The 18,992-nt window shown below is 36.9% G+C and overlaps 1 long non-coding RNA gene across 1 annotated transcript in view; it reads left to right on the top strand.

Moving 5' to 3' along the window:
- Positions 1-5,540, top strand: part of LOC134473774 (uncharacterized) — a 53,155-nt gene extending 47,615 nt beyond the window's left edge. Inside the window, exon 3 of the long non-coding RNA XR_010044209.1 lies at positions 1,374-5,540. This is a non-coding gene — a long non-coding RNA (uncharacterized LOC134473774). The remainder of the gene's footprint in view (positions 1-1,373) is intronic.
- Positions 5,541-18,992: the final 13,452 nt, after the last annotated feature.

Below are 18,992 nucleotides of genomic sequence, written 5' to 3'. Positions count from 1 at the left end.
TGCTTCTGTAAATAAAAATCTGCTGGACCACAAGCACACTCATTCATTATGTGCTCTCTGTGGCTGCTTTTGTGCTAATTGGCAGAGTTGAGTATTGTGACAAGGACAGTCTGGTTCACAAAGTTAAAATATTTATTGTTTCACTCTTTACAGAAACAGTTTGCCAAGTGTGGTGATAAGGAGAGATTTCATTTGTTCTTTTTATTTATAAAAGGAGAAAGCTAAACAAAAAGTGTGCAATGGGTGATTTTTTGGGTATGCTCTTCTGCTACATAGATTTTCTCTAAAATTATTGTTCGTAAAAATTATTTAAAATTTTTTTAGTTAACTTTTTTTAAGACTGCAACTCAAGTGGTGTTATCAGTGAAGCTTTCTCTTATGGGTGGTTTCTATATGTTTGCACAGAAGTGTTAAAGTTCCCTATATTGGTAGTTATCAAACTGCATGGCAATTATATAGTCCATGCTTGTCTCTTAGACCAGCCCAGAACTTCATAGTCTTTTTTAAGAGATAAAACCAATTAACTCATGGGATACAATTATTTTATAGCATGAGGAGAAAAAATATTTAGTTAACTTTAGAGTTCACAAAGTATTTTCATGATTATTATATTCTAGTTTTTTCAAGTATCACTTAATTAGAGCACACTTCTCCAAATAACCTATAAAAACATCAATCTATTACATTCTCTTTTATTTTACTCTCTTTTATTTAAAAAATTCTGTTTTGTATATTGAAAGTATACAATATAGTGTTATGGGGTAGATGTTTATAGTACAATGGTTATAATAAGAAAGCAAATTAACATATTGTCTGACAGAGTTACCCACTATGTTCCTGTGTGCACAGTTTTAAAAATGCATTTTTGAGTTAATGGCTGCTTAGGTTATTTCTCTGTCTTGACTATGGTGGCTAATGCTACGACACTTATAGGTGTACAGGCATCTTTACAGTGGGATGATTTCATTTCCTTTAGGCATATACCTAGAGATGGATTGCTAGGTCATATGGTCATTGTGTTTTTAATTTCTTTATGAATCTCTGTATTATTTTTCATAATGTTTACACCAATCTACCTTGCTTCAAACAGTGTGCAAAGGCTGCATTTTCTATACTCTCCGTGAACATTTCTCTAGACTTCTTTATAATTGCCATTTTAGTGAATGTAAGGTGATCTCTCACACTGATTTTGGTTTATGTTTTTCTAATGGATAATGATGAACATCTATTCATATGTTGTTTATTTCATATTTACTTTAGAGAAATACCTGTTGAGGTGCTTTACCCTTAAAATTGTTTGTTTTCTGCTATTAAATGAATGTGTTCTCTATGAATTTTAGAATATTAACTTCTTTTTTATCTGCATTCAATAGATACGATGGAGACTGTATTGGTTATTTTTCTCTCTGAGAAAAAGTATCCAACATTCAAAATTAAGGAAGGAGAGGTTTTTTGCTCACAGTTTGTGGAGGTTTTAGTTCATACTCGGCTGGCTCCAAGGCAGAGAGTCGCACATGGCAGAGGCCAGCAGTTCATGACAGCCAGAAGACAGCAAAAGCAACAAGGACAAAAAGGGAACAGTGTGTAGAGAAGACTCTTTGGGTCGCTTGTATTGTATGTCGGTCACACCCACCTCGAGGGGAGCGAAATGCTCATATCCATAATTCAGCATTGGATACTGAATCAGTCACAGATTCTAGAAGGCTGCCCTCATGACTGCATGAGGTTTTGGGTGGACATCTAGACACAAATTATAACAGGACCATGACAGAAGTTTAAATTGCATATATTCATGATGATTATAACTTTTAGATTTAAGGATAATAATTGTGCACAAGAAGAGACAAGTAATATGGAAGAAAAGGAAGAAAGAAGAAATACCTTGATTTTCTTTCGAACTAAAGGAGGAGTATTTAGCAAAAGAGATGAAAACTAAAGCCATCCATAGCCTAATAAAGTAATGATATGAGCACTGATAGAAACAGCATTATCTCAGCAGTTATAAAGTATAAGATGTTCTTTTATTTTATTAACCATTAAGAAAACAAAAATATTACCAGTTAAATCATGAAATGGTATTGGCTATTAGATGCATCCTATTTTCAGAGTTGCTAAAATAGAGAAAAAAAATCAATATAATGAAGTCAACTACCACTTCTATCTCCACTCCAAGAATAGCCTTTGTTCAGATGCTTCCTGGCTTTCATGTATGCAATGTTCACAACATTATAATCTCCATAAATCAACAAGCAGACAAAGAACATGATACAACTATAAAGTGTAATAATATGCATATACCAAAATGAAACACTTACACATTCATTGTTCAATATTGATGAAACTTGAAAACATGCTAAGTGAAGCCAAGTAGCAATTAGAATATCCCACATGATTCCATGTATATGAACTAGATCAAATAGGGAAATCCATAAATAAATAAAAAAGTCTAGTCATGATTGGGTAGCACTTTTAGTTTGTGAACAAATGAGAAGTGACTGCTAATGGATATGGGATGTTATTTTTTGGATGATAAAACTGTTTTGGCATGAAGTAGTAGTGATAGTTGCAAATTTGTACCAGGGATCAAATTCATGACCTTGTGCTTGCCAGGAATGTGAATATATTGTTTTAGATCATTAGATTGTACATTTCAAAAAATGAATTATATGGTATGCCACTTTTATCTTTATAAATGTGATAGTTAACTGACTGTGTCAATTTAAGCAAGAAACACCCACCTAGATTAGATCTTCGTAGTTCTGGATGTGGCGGAAGGGAATTACTGAAGGCAGAAGACTCATCCTGGGTGTGAGTGACACTAACCAATAGGCTTTGCTGCCTGAATGGAGTAAGAGGGATATAAAAAAGGAAGTCTGGTTTCTGTTTCTTCAGAGCAGCTTTGGTCTTCATCCTCACTTTCAACATCAGCTCCTGGCTTCCAGCATAGACTCTTCAGCCTTCCATCACAGACCCTTCAGCCTCCTGGTATGGATTTGCATGGGACACTACAGTGAGCTCCAGATCTTTGACTGGAGCCTTTAGATCTTCAGTGTAAAGAAAGTCCTTTTGCACTCCTCCATACCTGACCCTGTGGGCAGCCATTCTCATAAGATAGTCTTGTAAATTCTTACATATTTCTATATCTTGCATTTAATCTGTTTCCCTTATCCATCAGTAAGCACTGATGGATACAATAAACATTCAGTTTTTTTAAATTAACAATTTGAAATCTGGTTAAATTTCACAGGGCATGAAAGAATTATTGTCAGTTTTTGAGACAGTTATATGATTGTGGTGATGGTCTTTCAACAGATCTATGAAGATATCTCTCAAAACTTAGTCTTTTTTTTTTCCAGAAAAATTAATAGCAAGTTCACATTGCTAAGGTGATACCCTGATGCAGGGCTTCCTCACATGGACATGGTGGCCAAGGACTCTAATCTCACACTAATGTTACGATCTTATGAATATTTCTTAGCGTGTACCAAGTCTCTATTTCCTCTTCTGTAAAGCAGAGACTTATAAGGATTGCACACGTCAAGGACAGTTGTGAAAGCCAGGAAGCTTCTGAGCAAAGGCTATTCTTGGAGTGGAGATAGAAGTGGTAATTGACTTCATTATATTGATTTTTTTTTTGTTTTCAAGTTTCATCAATATTGAACAATGAATGTGTAAGTGTTTCATTTTGGTATATGCATATTATTACACTTTATAGTTGTATCACGTTCTTTGTCTGCTTGTTGACTTATGGAGATTATAATGTTGTGAACATTGTATACGTTTCCTGTGGATGTATGTTCTCAATTATCTTGATAATATGCATGGAAATGGAATTGCAGGGTTGTACAGTGACTTTATATTCAACTTTCTGAGGAACTGCTAGACTGTTTTCCACAGTGGTGTGCCACTTTATATTCTCAACAGCAATGTACGAGGGTTCCAACTTCTCCACATCCTCACCAATACTTGTTATTGCGTGTTTGTTGTCATTATAGTCATCCTAGGGAGTGTGGAGTAGTCTTATTGTGGTTCCATTAATTTTTAAAGTATCAGTTTGTAAGCCTGCAAAATGTTTATAATTGATCCTTATGACTTGATCTCTGAAAAATTGGCAAATTGTCTTTATAGCCATATGTGTACACATCCGCTTCCATTAAATCCCCAGGGCTCAATCTGATGGATTTTAACAACACTCCTGTGGAGTAGGTTGATAGGAAAATCATCATCTCCAACAGCCATAAGCTGAGAGAGGCTGCCAGCCAAGGAGTAAATCATCCTATTCACAGTTCAGTGCTTTATTACTAGGTCACTCTGCCCACGGATAAGGAATGGGAGAAATGAGAGACACGGAAGAGACTTGCTGAATTGTACACTCCATTAGAATATCTAAATCTATGGCAGAACTTGCACCTTCAATATGTCTTTTTATGATTTGTCCCATTCACTTTTAAAGTCAGGAAGGTGACAATAAAAAGACTCTGTATCATGCAAAATGACACATTTTATTTTTCATATTTGTTCCCCAAAGAAGTCGCATTGCAAAGAAATAACATCGTTCTGAAAGCCAAAGCACTTCCATCATTTATGAGCTCTCTGCAGCAGTGGCAGAAAAGCAGATATTTCAGTTCTCAAAATTCAAGACACAATTTAGCTTTTATAGAGCCTTGTTATAAATCGTGTATGTACATGTGTATACAGATCTGTTTTATATTAGACACTGCAGGCATAAGAAATTGTTATGTGCTGCTGCTTGTCAATCAGAATAAGACTGTGATTTTTTTTTGATAAAACAAATGGCAGAAGCAAAAGAGTGACAAAATACCATCCCCTTCCCTTCCAAAAAAGACCCAAACTCTAATCCTTCAAATATCTATTGTATAATTTATCCAGCCCATACCCTCTCTAGAAAAAAGAAAGGAAGTAAAAGGAGATAAGTTAAATTATATCCTTTAAGTGTGTATTGTATCAGAAAGATGCTACTTTTTTCCCAAATAAACTCATGAAAATGTTTTCATGTCTTTATTATGATTGAGCTTCTAGAATGAATTGACTTATTTATATACTAATTGGATGAATTAACTCACAAATACATATTGAGCGAGCATCTTTTATCTGTAAGGCAAAGGATTTCTCCTGTTGGACTAGCTATTGCCAGCATGGAAAACTTCCTTGCTCTTTGAGAAGATCTGCCTCAGGTGACAGCATCATTCAATCTCTTGCCTACTTACTGTTTGTTTCAAAGTCCCTTCCTAGTTTATAAACACTTTCTCTAAAATTGAAAACCTCCCTTTTATACCCTGAGCTCAGATAATCTTATTTTTGTCTTACTTACTTTCAAAATAACTTATGATCTAACAAGTTATGTAACTTACTTGTTGATGACATTTATTATTTGTTTTTCCACTACAATGTAAGATTTCTAAGGGCAAAAATTTTGTCTGATTTCTTCCTCTTCCCTACTGTATTACCTTCATGGCCTGGACAGCCTTGAACATATAGCAGTTTTGTGACTTATATTTGTTAAATAAATGAATGTAAGAAAAAAAGTGCCAATATTTATTGGTTATCCTCCTTTTCTACTGATCTTTTTTTAAAAGCATACATTTTTTAGCCTCTCTGAAAGCTTTGATTTTGGAGAAATTCCCCACTGGTTTTCTGTTTTGCAGCCACTTCTATTCTATTGTTACATGTTCTCTTCATTGTCTAAGACCCCCTCCAGCTTTCACTGTGTTGGTGGAGTCCAGTGCCAGTTTTCTCCCACACTTGTCTGTCTACTCTGAGCACCTCAGGTGGGCTACATACCAAACAGAAATTATCGCTTCCCCCAAACCTGCTATGGATTTATAATGGTGGATATGGATTTACCTTGGTGAATATACTCACTAACACCCAGACTCCTAGCCTGGCAATGTTAGAGTTGTCATTTTTGTCCTGATGACCAGATGGATCTTACTTCCCAAGCATCTCCTGGCTCAAGCATCTCAATGTCCACTCCATCCTGTCCCTTCCCACCTCACCTCTAGAATACCACACCTCCTGCTGCATTTGGAAGAAGTAGGCTTAGCATGCTCTGAGGTAAGTTAAAATGGCTTAAGCAGCATTTGTGGGGTAGAAGCTGCTGGGCTCCATGATTGATCCTATGAACAGACAAAAGCTATACATAATGACATGTGGGCTGGACATGGGGGCAATTATCTACAAGGTGGCTGGGAGAAAAGCACAAGCAGCCCCTGTGTGGGAATGGCCTGACCTGCAGTCTCTGTGTGGTCAGCTGCTGACCTAGCTTCACAGCTGGGTCACAGTATTCTCAGGCCTCTCAGGATTCTAACATCAGAGGGGGTCACATACAAAAATGATACCAATAAGCAAGCAAAACAAACTTCATAGTTTTATCTAAGCACAGATGAAAACAAGGTCACAGTGTAAAACCACAAAACACCAACTCTTTCCTCTCCTAGCTAATATGAGTGATGGGTACTTCTTTACCAATTAAAGCTGTAGCTTCACTCTAATCTTTTTTTCTTGATATGATTTAAAACATCATTGAGGAGCTACCTTCCACTTTCTGACAGCGCCAGTTCAGAGTCACACCCACTTCTCAGGATCTTCCGTGATTCACCTGACACCTGCTCTAATCTCATGAAGTGTCTGTTCTAGCCCTCGTGTTCTGAAGTACACCCCTTGTCTCCATGGTGCACATTGTCTCTTTGTAGGGAACAAAGGGAACAGCTGAAAAACTCTAGGTTTGACCCATGTGGTCTGCAGTGGGAAGTGTGATCCCTGTCGTGAAATCCAGCTCCATGTTTGTTTAAAATGCTCAAGCCATTACACAGCCAGGAGGCTGTGTAAGATGCTGGGGGGTGGAGAGAAGGTAGATGATACAGATTCAGGGTGTAACCCAGACACTTGAAGGAAGCTGAATTGTGTGCTGTTAAGGATCCTGGCTTCAGAGTGAATGTATCGTTTTTTAAAAAGGTATAATTTACTGCCTTTGCTTGCTATAGATTACTGAAATAAGCTCTTGAGGTTTCAGATAATTTATGTCTATAGAAGGTGTGTTCTAATGTTGGAAAGCAGAACAATAGCTGCAAGGAACAACTGGCTACTATAGACATTTTGGTTGATACCTTGGATTTTTCATTCATTTTGTAAGTATTTCCAGAGAATGTATTATGCTCCAAGCATTTTTTTAGATATTGCAGATAAGCCTGGCATTGTGGTACATGCCTGTAATGCTAGCACTCATGAGGCCGAGGCAAGAGTATCATTGTGAGTTTAAGTCCAGCATGGACTACAAAATGAGTTCAAGACCAATCTGAGCTGCATAGTGAGACCCTGCCTCAAAAAGACAAAAAATAAAAAACGAACAAAAAACCATACATTGCAGATATAGTATCAAGCCAAATACTCAAGTTCCTTGCTGCTGTTTTGTATTTGTATCATAACAGGACATGAAAGGCAATAAAACTGCTATATTTTGGGAAAAGGAGACTATCAGAAAGCAATAAATATTATAAAGATTGTAAAGTGGGGGGAATGGAGCTAATATCTTGGCAGTTCCTCTGTACTGAGTGATGCATGTGAAATCCTATCTCATTAGGTGAATTTAAGTAGGGATCTAAACACAGAGGAAGAACCAGTCACTCACAGATGACACAGAGGGCCATCAAAGCAGAGTGAGCCTTTAGCAAAGGCTCCAAGGTATTATGAAAAAATTTCCAGTTTACTTTGCAGAGGAATTCCAGTCCTAGGTAAGGAGTGAGACAAGACATTAGTTGACAGAAAGCATGACGCTACCAATGTGCCACTGGATAAGCACACTCTTAGCCCTGCTCGGGGTAGTTGATCTCAGATGGTTCTGCAGTACTTCACCTTCGAATGTAAAATGTAAATGAAGCATTCTTTTTGAAGCCAAATTATGAGCTTCATATTATGCAGCCCTGAGTTCCCTGAGCCATGTAATTCCAACATTCTGTGACTCTTCACCCAGGATTGCCCACCTTTGAATCCTGGGGTTTTTTTTTGTTTGTTTGTTTGTTTTGTTTTGTTTTGTTTTGTTTTAATTTCAGGGTGGCTATGCCTCTGGTTCCCAAGACCACACTAACAGGTTCAGCAAGTACAGATGTTCTGTACTGAGCTCTGAGTTCTCTTATGCATAGGTTTGTGTCTTCTCACTTCTCAAGCTTGTCAACCACCTGTGTCTTTATACCCTTAACATTAATCGGTATAAAATTTCTTTCTTCTAAGAGTAAATGTTAGCATTAAATAACATGTCATGTCTATACATAAAAATTGTAATTGTCCATATTTTGGACTGGTGTGCTCTGACATTCCCAGTTAGGATAAAAATAGTATGAAGATCAGGAACTATTCTGATTGAGAATTATTTTGCATAATTACTGTCATATAAGAGTTTGGGAAATGATTTTTAAAACAGCTTCCAACTAATCACAATTACTAACTATATTCTCTGTGGTGGTCTAAGCACTTTCAGTATCATTTAATCCTTGGAGATAAATGCTATTATTTCCATTTTTGTTTTTGGATGAGGAAACTGAGGCACACAGAGAGGAAAGCAATCTGTCTAAATGCATACTGCTGGCAAGTGGTGAGAATGGTATTCAAACCTGGGCTTTCTGTTTCCAGTCACACTCCTTGAGCCTTTACTCTAAAGCCTTGTGCTTCCCAGAACTTTTTTCTTTTCTCTTTTTCCTGGTACTGGGGAATGAACCCAGGGCCTTTGTATTGAGTTACAAAAACTGTTTTTTTTATTTTGAGACAAGGTTTTACTAAGTCAGAAAATTGCCTAAGTTGGGGAAATTGCAATCCTGTTTTAGACTCACAGAATGTTGGAATTACATGGCCACTATGACTGTCCTTCTGGAACTTTCTCTGAGAGAAAAATGTTCTATACTAATAGAAATTTCTGTGAGACAGCAGTTTTATATCTCTGTTCTTGACACTATGTGTGTAGCTGCTCCACTTCTGAGCAGAACCAGGTTTCTGCTAGCAGAGATGAATGAAGCTAGAACAATGCTATCCGTTCTAACACTCCTTCAAGTTTCAATGTGTTTATCTGAATGGAATGGGTAAAAATAATTATACCTTTTATAGAGTTGGGGTTGCTCAGTGAAATTGTACCTGTAAGTCTTGACCATAATTTTTGGTATATAATAAAGTACTTAATACATTAAAAATGGTAAGAGAAGAATTGGAGAATATTTCTAGATTTCGTGTTTCCCTGAAGCACTGAAATGTAGAGAAAGATTAATGAATTTGGGAAGGTCTACAATTAGGCAAGAGTTTTGGTCCAGATTTAGTGTCCTTTGTTGAAAATGTAAATGAAGCATTCTTTTTGAAGCCAAATTATGAGCTTCATATTATGCAGCCCTGAGTTCCTTGAGCCATATAATTCTGACATTCTGTGACTCTAAAACAGGATTGCAATTTTCCCAACTTAGGCAATTTACTGACTTAGTAAAATCCTGTCTCAAAATTAAAAAAAAAAAAAAACCCAGTTTTTGTAACTCAATACTTTCCCTCCTCTTGTCCTCTAATACTACCCAAATATCATCCCGTGTTTCCATTAGCCTTCCTACAACCAATATCACTTATTGGAGTCCTTTACTTCTATTTAAAATATTTAAGATGTAATGATGAAACTAAAAATGCAGCTGTTGGAGTAAGATAGATCTGTTTTCCCTGTGACATGTAGTAGACACTTCATGCCTGAGAAGGAGATTTTGCTATCTTCAACAAATGACTTCTCTCTTTTGGCCCAACGTGGCTGCTCTCACACCATTGTTTAATGAGAGAGAAGGTCAGGGACAGATGGAGTGTACACCCAGGCTTTAAGGATAAAAAGTGGACTACACACACCTCATGTGTTTGTATTACACTGGGGTCATTGAAATCCGACTAACCATGCCTGGTTATAAGGGAGGGTGGCAAGTATAGACTTTTTCTGGGTAGCTATTTGATACCAAGGACTAGAAACAGGTTCTCGAGAAATTGTCATATTCCAGCATGAGTGCTGGCAAATGGAGTTAATTTTTAATCCCACTGTAGAGTGTCCATAAAAGTGGAAAATACTTCATGTTTTTACTTGGATATATAGAAGAAAATACAGTGAAGCAGATAGTCGAGCTGCAGTCCCAACACACACACACACACACACACACACACACACGATTTTCTAATGTATGTATGAATATTTAACATGTATATGGCGTAGTGATGCTATAAACTCGATTATGAGGGGAGTACATTGTCAACATTTTGTAAACCTATTAAAGCACCCATCACAGTGTAAGTATCTACATCTCAATCCATACCACTGAGAAGGGAGCACCTATCCTTGTATCTATTCCTCCTAATTAACACCTCCTTAAGGGACCAAAAGGCAATTTATCTTCTCTGGATTGGCTCTCATTAGAGGGAGGGAAAAGGCAGCTCTTCGAACTTCTAGCCCAAGACCCAAAATCCAATCAGTTTTTTCTAGAACCCTGAATTAAGAAAAAGCAGATACTTGTTTATATTAGTTTCAGAAGTAGTCATTTCCTAATCTCTTTGTTGTGCAACATTATTTTGTGCAAGTGTGTTGCTCCTTATAGGTCCTTGGGGTCATCTGTGGACACTGAGGCCTGATGGTATGAAGACCACGGGGAGACTTGGTGAGGAGACAGGTCTTCAGAACATGGACACCTCTCAGAAAATAATTTGATTGTGTAGGACACAGGAAAAAACAATCATACCAGAAACGAGCAATGGCAATTGCTATGTCTTATGACATCATTCATAAGTATGCAAAACAATCATAAAATGATAGGAGTCCAGCTGCAGTTCATTTGGAAAATTGTAGCTCTCTGGAAATTTCTTATAGAAAAAGAAATTACTTGGACAAAGAAAACTAGCCATAGACAGAAATACCTTAGGACAGGGCTTCCTACCTGGCTGAATATCAGATTTTACAAAGAGGTTTAATGTGAGTCTTTTTAGCAAAGACAATGAGGCAGCCAGAGTTATGTCACCCCAAGTCATCACATGCTAATCCCTGTGGGTATGTTATTGTAGGCCTTTGTCGATGTGATTAAGGATTTTGAGACGGGAAGATTATCCTGGACTATCTCATGGATCCTGCACAGTCACAGGGCCTTTATGAAGAGGAAGCAGAAATGTCAGAGTTGGAGCAAAGAGTGGAAAGACAGAAGCTGAAGTCTCATTGGGATTCAGAGAGAAAGGATGTGAGCAGCTTCTGGAAAGTGAAAAGGCCCAGGAGTAGGTTCTCCCCTAGAACCTGCAGAAGAAACACAACTCTGCCTATTCATTGCTTAAAAATAAGTTTCATTGCTTGAATCTAACATTGACACTATGTTATGACACACATGTTATAATACAGTGGTTACTATAGGGAAACAAAGTAACATATCTATACTTCACAATAGCTTTTTTTTTTTACCGCAAAAGCAACTAAAATATGTTTATGGAAGTTGCCCTCTCATTTTAGCCTTTGGGCTTCCATAACTGTAAGAAAATAAATTTGTAGTTTTTAAGCCACTAAGTATGTGGTGGGTTGTTGCAGAGGCAACAGGAAATTAATCTTTACATTTTTATTAGATATCATTTTATAAATCAGACCAGTAACAGTGTCACTCAGATAAAACAAAGCTAAAAAGAAAAAAAAAAACAAAACACCACACTTTCTCCATTGTATTGCTTCCGACTGCTACCTTCAAGAAGAATCAATGTTAACAGCCTGGTGTTTACCCTTTTCCCTCCTCCTCCTCCTTCTACTCCTTATTTGGGGACAGGGCAGGATCTTGCAGTGTAGTCCAGCTAACCTTGACCTTAGTAGGTAGCCCAGGCTGGCCTCAAACTCATGATCTCCTGCTTCAGCTTCTCAGGTACTGGGGTTATAGGCAGCATGACTTCCAGCTTGATCTTTTTTTCTTGTGCATGAACAGTTACATAGATACAAATGTACAAAGGAAAAAAAAAAAAAAAGAGATAAGAAATGTTTCAAAGAATTTTTTGTGCAAAATGCCCTAATAGCTACATATGCCTTTTCTCATGTACCAATGTCATTAGACATTCTAGACCAATTTATACAGCACTATTTTACACCTTTAAGTAGCTGGAGAATGTGTGTTTTAAGATTTTTGCAATTCATGGAATTCAGGTTGTTTCCAGTTCTTCATTAGTACAAACCACTCTGCTGTCAACAGTTTAGACTCGTTAAGGGACCACTAATAGTTAGAATCTGTAGTGTTCCCTTAAAAAGTGGAATGGCTGGATCCAGAAGAATGTTTGCTTTTTAATAGGTGCTACCATATTTTTTTCTGAAAAGACTGTAGTAACGCACAGTCCCCCTGGGAATGTCTGAATGTGCTCATTTTCCAGTGTCCTGGCCATCTGTGGTGGCTTTATTTTTTAAAATCTTTGCTCAGTCTGTTGGATAAAAAAACGTTCCTTTTGTTTTTGTGTCAGTTTAAATGTTCCTGACTACCAAAGAGATAATTACCTTTTCCTACCTCAGTGGGCCATTTGGAATTTGTTAAATATTTATTCATCTCTTGTACCCTCTTTCCTATTTGTTATTTCTTCTTATTAGTTTCTAGCTATTAAAAATATATATTCCCAGAGCCTTTCTCCAGAAGTCTGATCGAGGTTGGTTTAGGGGCTCAGGAATTGATTGAAGCTGTCTCAATGATTCTGATACTTCGATGACTCCTTCCCACTGTGAATGCCTGCCTAGGAATTTAGGACAGAGGTAAAGATGATCTGAAGTCAGCTACCTACATGAACAAATTCTCCCCTGGAGACTGCAACACCGGCATCCTCTCTCCAGCTCCTACTCCTGCTTCCTGGCATACTCTACAATTGCTGGAAAATCTGATTTTTCACTGAGCAGGGTGTTTATGGCCACATACACTTTCTGTGAGTCTGTATCTGAGGAGGCATCTGTCTACAGGTTAAAAAACAACAACAAAAAAACCTGTGGTATCTGTCCTTAGGAGGCAGGATCTATGGTAACAAGAAACAAGTAAAAGTCAAGTAAAAGTCAAGTAAAAAGACAAGTAAAAGTCAACAATAATGAAGGGATTGCCTAAGCATTTAAAGATAACTCAGGATAATTTCCATTGTAGTGATTTTCATGCCAGAATTCTGGTTTTCTTATGGCCATCTCATTTGAGTGTGAAAAATGCCATACTCCAGGAAATTCTCCAGTCCCTGGCATGTTGGAATGGCTGGTCCCTATCTAATAATCCTGATGTTGTTTCTGACCCATCATTGGTCACTGGTGAAGGCTGCTGAGCTGAGGGAGGAAACACGTTAGTGAAACTCCACAAATGGCGACAGATGACTCCTCTTTCCTCTTTTTACCTATATCACTTTGTAATGTCTTTTGTGGCAGTTCTCATCAAGGGGAATTGAGTTCGCTTCTCACATGAATTCTGGGCCTGGCTTTATATGTTGAGCATTTTCATGTTTATTTAAATACTTAATTTTGCATATTTGATCCATCATATTAGTAAATAACACTTATGAGAGATTTTCATGGCTTTCTAAGTATATATTTTTATGGGCTGAAATTAATTTTATTGGTCAAAAAGCAATTCTCCTTACAATATTTATGTCACTTACTTCTGATGAATTGACCAGAATATTTTTAAAATGATTTAATATTTGTGATGGAATGCTTTTTTCCTTTTTCAATCTGAATTCTAATGAAAATGCCTTTAGATTTCACCATCAAACATGAGGGTGCCTGTTAACTAAAGAGAGATGTTATTTACACAAATTAAGAAATTATCCTTTTTTGGTCAAAATTTTAAGGAATTTTTATAAATCATAATTGAGCATCAAATTTTAAACTATATTTTAATGCACTAAAATAGATGAGACAATATTTTAACATAATTGAACATGCCAATTAGGTAAAAATCCTTTTTAAGTAGTGCATAATTTGATTTCTCTACATGTAGACAATTTATAATAAACAGCACTGCACAAGTCCAACAGGAAGTTTGCCTTTTGACTCTCTTCTCTTCATTTAAGCTTAAGTAATAATTCAAATTCATGCTTTTAATATTATGCTCATTCAATTATTTTTGAGCTTCTGTCACAAATATTTTTCCTTGTAGTTTACAATGCATCATTTTTGATTAATGCAGAAAGCTCTGACAGATATTTTAGTGAGTTGATTTGTACCTCTGAGTGTTTGAAATTTATATAGTTAGTTGACAGCCTGACTAAGGCAGTAAAATACTGAGAGGTAAAAATGCACACTTGTTCTTAGTTAACATATGTTTTTTATATTAGCACTGTAAGAGTTCACATTTGCAAATTTTGTTCATGTGATATTTCATTGGAGGTAGCAACTTGTAATATGGATTTCCCTGAGTTAAAAATTAAAAGATAATAACCTAAAGATCTTGTTTTCTGTGGAGGAGTAAAATGCATTTAAGGTTTTCTTTAAATTATGTTTTAAAGAGCTTTAAGAAAAGTGGACTAAAATGCATGGAAACATTTCCCTCCTGTCTTCGGTCTCAGCCTAGATGCACCATCTTCTAGAAAGCCCGCCTTGATGTTCAGACTGGATTGAGTGCCCCTCCTATGTGTCTCGGGCACTTTCCCCCTCTTCTGTCACATTGTAGAGTGGTCCATGGCACCTCTCTTCCCCTGATTTCATCAGTTCCACGAGTACAGTGACTGCTTTTGCTTATTTATCATAGTCTATCTACTGCTCAAATGATTAACAGCAGAATGAACGGATATATGGATGAAAGCAGGATGTGGGAACAGTGCGCCATGAATGAGTGGCAGAACACAACAACTCAATTTGTGTTTCTACTTTCCAAATTCCCTTTAACACACCCATCGTATAATATTTATTTATTTATTTAGGTACCAGAAATTGAACTCACAACCTCAGGCTTGCTAGGCAGGCATTGTGTCACTGAGCTATATCCCCAACCCCTCACATTTTATAATATTTAAAATGTTTCTGGTGTGAAGAATGTTCAAAAGATGAGTCAGAATAAGAGAAAAATATTAAAGAGAGACCTTTGTTTTTCCTTTCTAGAAGGCAACTATTACTTCCAAAACACTAGTAATGGATAGGGAATATTGAAAATTTGCAGCTTTCTGTTCTGGGAAAGACTGCTCTTTCCTGGCCTTTTTGTAATGGGCAGGAAAAGGCCATGTACTTATTCTTAAAAGAGAATCGAGAGGTAGCACTCATTACTTCCAGGCCAGAATATTGCTGTTGTGAGTGCCTCAGAGCTCTCTTCCTTCTGGCCATGGTGACTGGAATATTCCATACAGTAGCTGTTCTGTCATCCGGGTCACAGTGCGAGAACCACATGAAGCAGAGTTCCCTGCCACTTGGAGACGGATTTGTTATGTCAGTGAGCAGTTAATCTTTGTAATGGGAAGTTACTAAGACAGAATTGCTTGCTATTGAATGCTATTGAATGCTAACTTCACTTACCCTGATTGATATTCACTGGGATAAAATTTGTTTCTTTATGCCTTAAACAGAGAGAGGTCATTAACTTGTAAACTAAGCACAAAAAAAATTAACCATTTCTCCAAAGATAGAGTAAAATTTAAATGTGGAATGATTAAAAGAGTAAATACTTTTACTTTGCAACCAAAACGCTAAATTAGAAAACTAAATCGGCGTATTTACTGTGGCTATTTGGCTTACACTGGAGGATAATTAGAACATCAATTTTAACTAACAGGTCAGTAATTGGATTTAGTTCTTGACTTAGACATTTGGAAACTTTTGAATATTTTCTGTTTGAATCTAAGGGAAACAGGGAGAAAGACAAGAGAGAGGGAGAGAGAGTGAGAAAGAGAGGAAGAGAGAGGGAAGACCCTGGATAATCATATTACCTCGATTTTTTAGTCCTAAATGCCAGTAGATGCATTGACACTTATCACTTTCTAAAGTGCAGACAGTAAAAGGGGTTATAAATGTCAGTTTTGGTGTGTGTTTAGTGCCTTTGACCATTCCCAGTGGAGGAAACAAGTAGGCCATTAATACAGAAGTTCTTGTGCTACACAGGCCTTACCAAAATTTGCATTAGTTAGTTGCTTTTCAAAAACTTGTAAAGTAGCAGGATCACTGAAATAGTACCAGCCCTAGAGTCACAACACACGATCTGGACATCAGCCCTGGCCCTCTGCAAATTGTGCTACTGTATGAGCAACTTTGAGAGTTTGGAGAAATCGCTTCACCGATTTTTCCTTATCTATTAAAATACCAGATAATGAGAATGAGATATAATACATGTGAGAGCTCAGAGCTATCTGTTTTAAAAGGATTAATTGCATTGATCACTTAGTGAAGTTTTCAATAGCTGTCTAAAATGGCGCCATTATAGATGCACCCAGAGAGATCTCACTGCCAAGTTATGATCAAAAGAATCCCAAAGGATGAGTATCAAGCAGAGGTCACTGTTGGTGTTGTCTCAAGGATCAAAGGAGATTGTTGGTCACCTAAGTGAATTACCCATTGGTATTCACGGCTGGGCCGTGGGCCATGTGGTTTGGTACTTGCTGTCACTCTGTACGATTTGGGCTGATTCTCATATGCACTTTTGAGCTTTGAGGAGAAATGGCCCAGTCTTCCTGGTTTTGGCACCTGTAAATAAAGAGGAGACAGGCTCCCCAGAGAAGTGTTTCCATAGCATCAATGCTGGGAAGCATATTTTAGCTAAAACGTTTGACTCTACCTGACCATTCCTTGTTGGAGTACTCAACAGCCAAACCTCTTCCCAGACATTGACATTCACAGAATTGGGCTAATAAATAGTGGAGGCCACTTTGGAACAGAAATCATTTTGAGGAATGAATTTGGAATTAGCATCTTGGTTTGGACTCCAGTTGAACATTGGGTATATGTAATGGAAGATGAGTACCGAGTATATATTTCACATTATCACAATTTAGTACTCATAGACTCTCCAAAATTAAAAAAATAAAAGAGGAATGGCTGGAAGGGAGTATATATTTTCTTTGCCCTGATCTAGAGCTCTTTCTCACAGAGTTTTATTGAATTGGGTAGCAAACCATCTCTGTTTGTGACTTTCTTTTAAATTTGCTTCATTTAAATACTCAAATACCTCCAGAAGGGGATTCATTTCAGATCTGTTTCCCATGTGTGGAATAAGATAAGGAAAATATAACCTGCAGTTCTCAAAGTCCTTAACTGTGGAAGTTTAGCACTGAAATTTCAACTTGCAGGTTTAGAATGTAGTTCGATGGTAGCACCCTTGTCTAGATTAGATGCCAGCCCCATTAATTAATTAAATCTGCCTTTTGTAGCAATGCAGGATCCACTATTTTTTCTGCCTTCAATTTTGAGATCCTCAATCCTATATTTATTGAGATCCCTCCTATATTTATTGAGATCCTTCTATTTACCAGGTACTTTGATATTTAAAATTACCAAGCAATCATAGACACTTTATCTTCATTTTGCTGATAAGAAAAATATGGCCGGGGGAGGTTACATACCCGAGATTACTCTGCTGATATTTAGTAGAAAGTAGGTTTGGACTCTGGGTGTGTCACTCTTGAGTTGGAGCTATTATGCCTCTGTGGCAGTGATAAAAGATGGAGTCAGAAGTCCTAAAAAGTGGATCTGAGTAATTTTTCAGAAAAAAAGGATCAGGAGCAATAGAATCCTAAGAAGGAGGTAAATACACATGGCCCTGGGTTCCATCCCTAGCACCCTAGGAATGGATTGAGTACTGAATACTGAGTTACACAGGGGAGAAAGTTGAAAATAGTTTAAATAGTTTGAAGTATGTCTACACATATCATAGGGCATAAGGACACAAGCAATTAGTTTTTTTTTTTTAATTTTATTTAAGGAGAAAAGAAAAAAAAAGCAGGGAAAGGGTACAAGTTATACAGATTTACAGAAAAAAAATGAACAGTAGGAAATCACTACTTAATGGATTACATATTGTCATCTTAGAAATAATTGTTCAAGTCACAAAATTAAAGCTTGTAAAGTGGACATTCCATCAATGATACTGCAAACAGTTATGTTCATTGATCCAATAAAACTCTGTGATATCATTTTCTATCTTATACACTTAAATATACATGCAGTTATATAGTTTGGAGCACTTTCTTTTCCTCTCTTTTGTACCATGACTATTACACATTTTGGGTTTCATTGCTCCCACGGTTCTTATTACTTTTTTGGAAGAGAGTAAAACCAAATGTGACATAACAGAACAGAATCGGTCAAGTCAAAAGGGTGGACATAATAGATAATGTAAAAGCATAATACAAGATGATCAACAATGGTTACCATAATGCCTCCCGCTATCTCTAATAGAATTGCCTATATCGTTAGTTATAATACAATTGAACAAAACAGTAAAGAATAAAACCGACAAGACCAAAACATTGGAGACATTGTAGGTCTTCAAAAGTAGATAAAAGTCAACAAGAATGGGCGTTATAATGAATCTCATTATCTTCACAGCTGATGCCTAAACTTTCGAACCTGATACTATCCAGCAAAACAGAATAGGGGAACATCAGTCAAAAACAGGATGGTGAGAGTAATACAGGGCTTCAAATAGAGATAATGGAAAGTCAAAGTGGGTTACTATAATATATCCTGCTATTTTTTTCCTTTAATTAAAAGGATAAAAATAAAAAAGTAAATAATGGAGTGGAGACTGAGAAAAAAGAGGGCATAACAGCGAAACAGCGCAGATCAAAACATAACCATTTAAGCAGAATAGTAAGTAATTTTTTTTTTTGGTCTTTTTCCTTTTTTTATCAGTACCAGGGATCAAACTCACAACTGTCTGCTTGCAAGGCAGGCGCTTATGCCGCTGAGCTAAATCCCCAGCCCAAAACATGGCCATTTCTTATACTACAGCACCTCAGTTGGTAAACTAATCCTTTCCATGATTCTGGTTGCAAACCAAAAAGGATAAGAACTGAATCGAATT

This window comes from Cavia porcellus, unplaced genomic scaffold, assembly GCF_034190915.1.
Source record: "Cavia porcellus strain 051 isolate PalLab524CR breed Dunkin Hartley unplaced genomic scaffold, mCavPor4.1 scaffold_2, whole genome shotgun sequence".
Classification (NCBI taxonomy): domain Eukaryota; kingdom Metazoa; phylum Chordata; class Mammalia; order Rodentia; family Caviidae; genus Cavia; species Cavia porcellus.
Note: the sequence above shows the minus strand (reverse complement) of the source record. Positions and strands in the feature narration are given on the sequence as shown.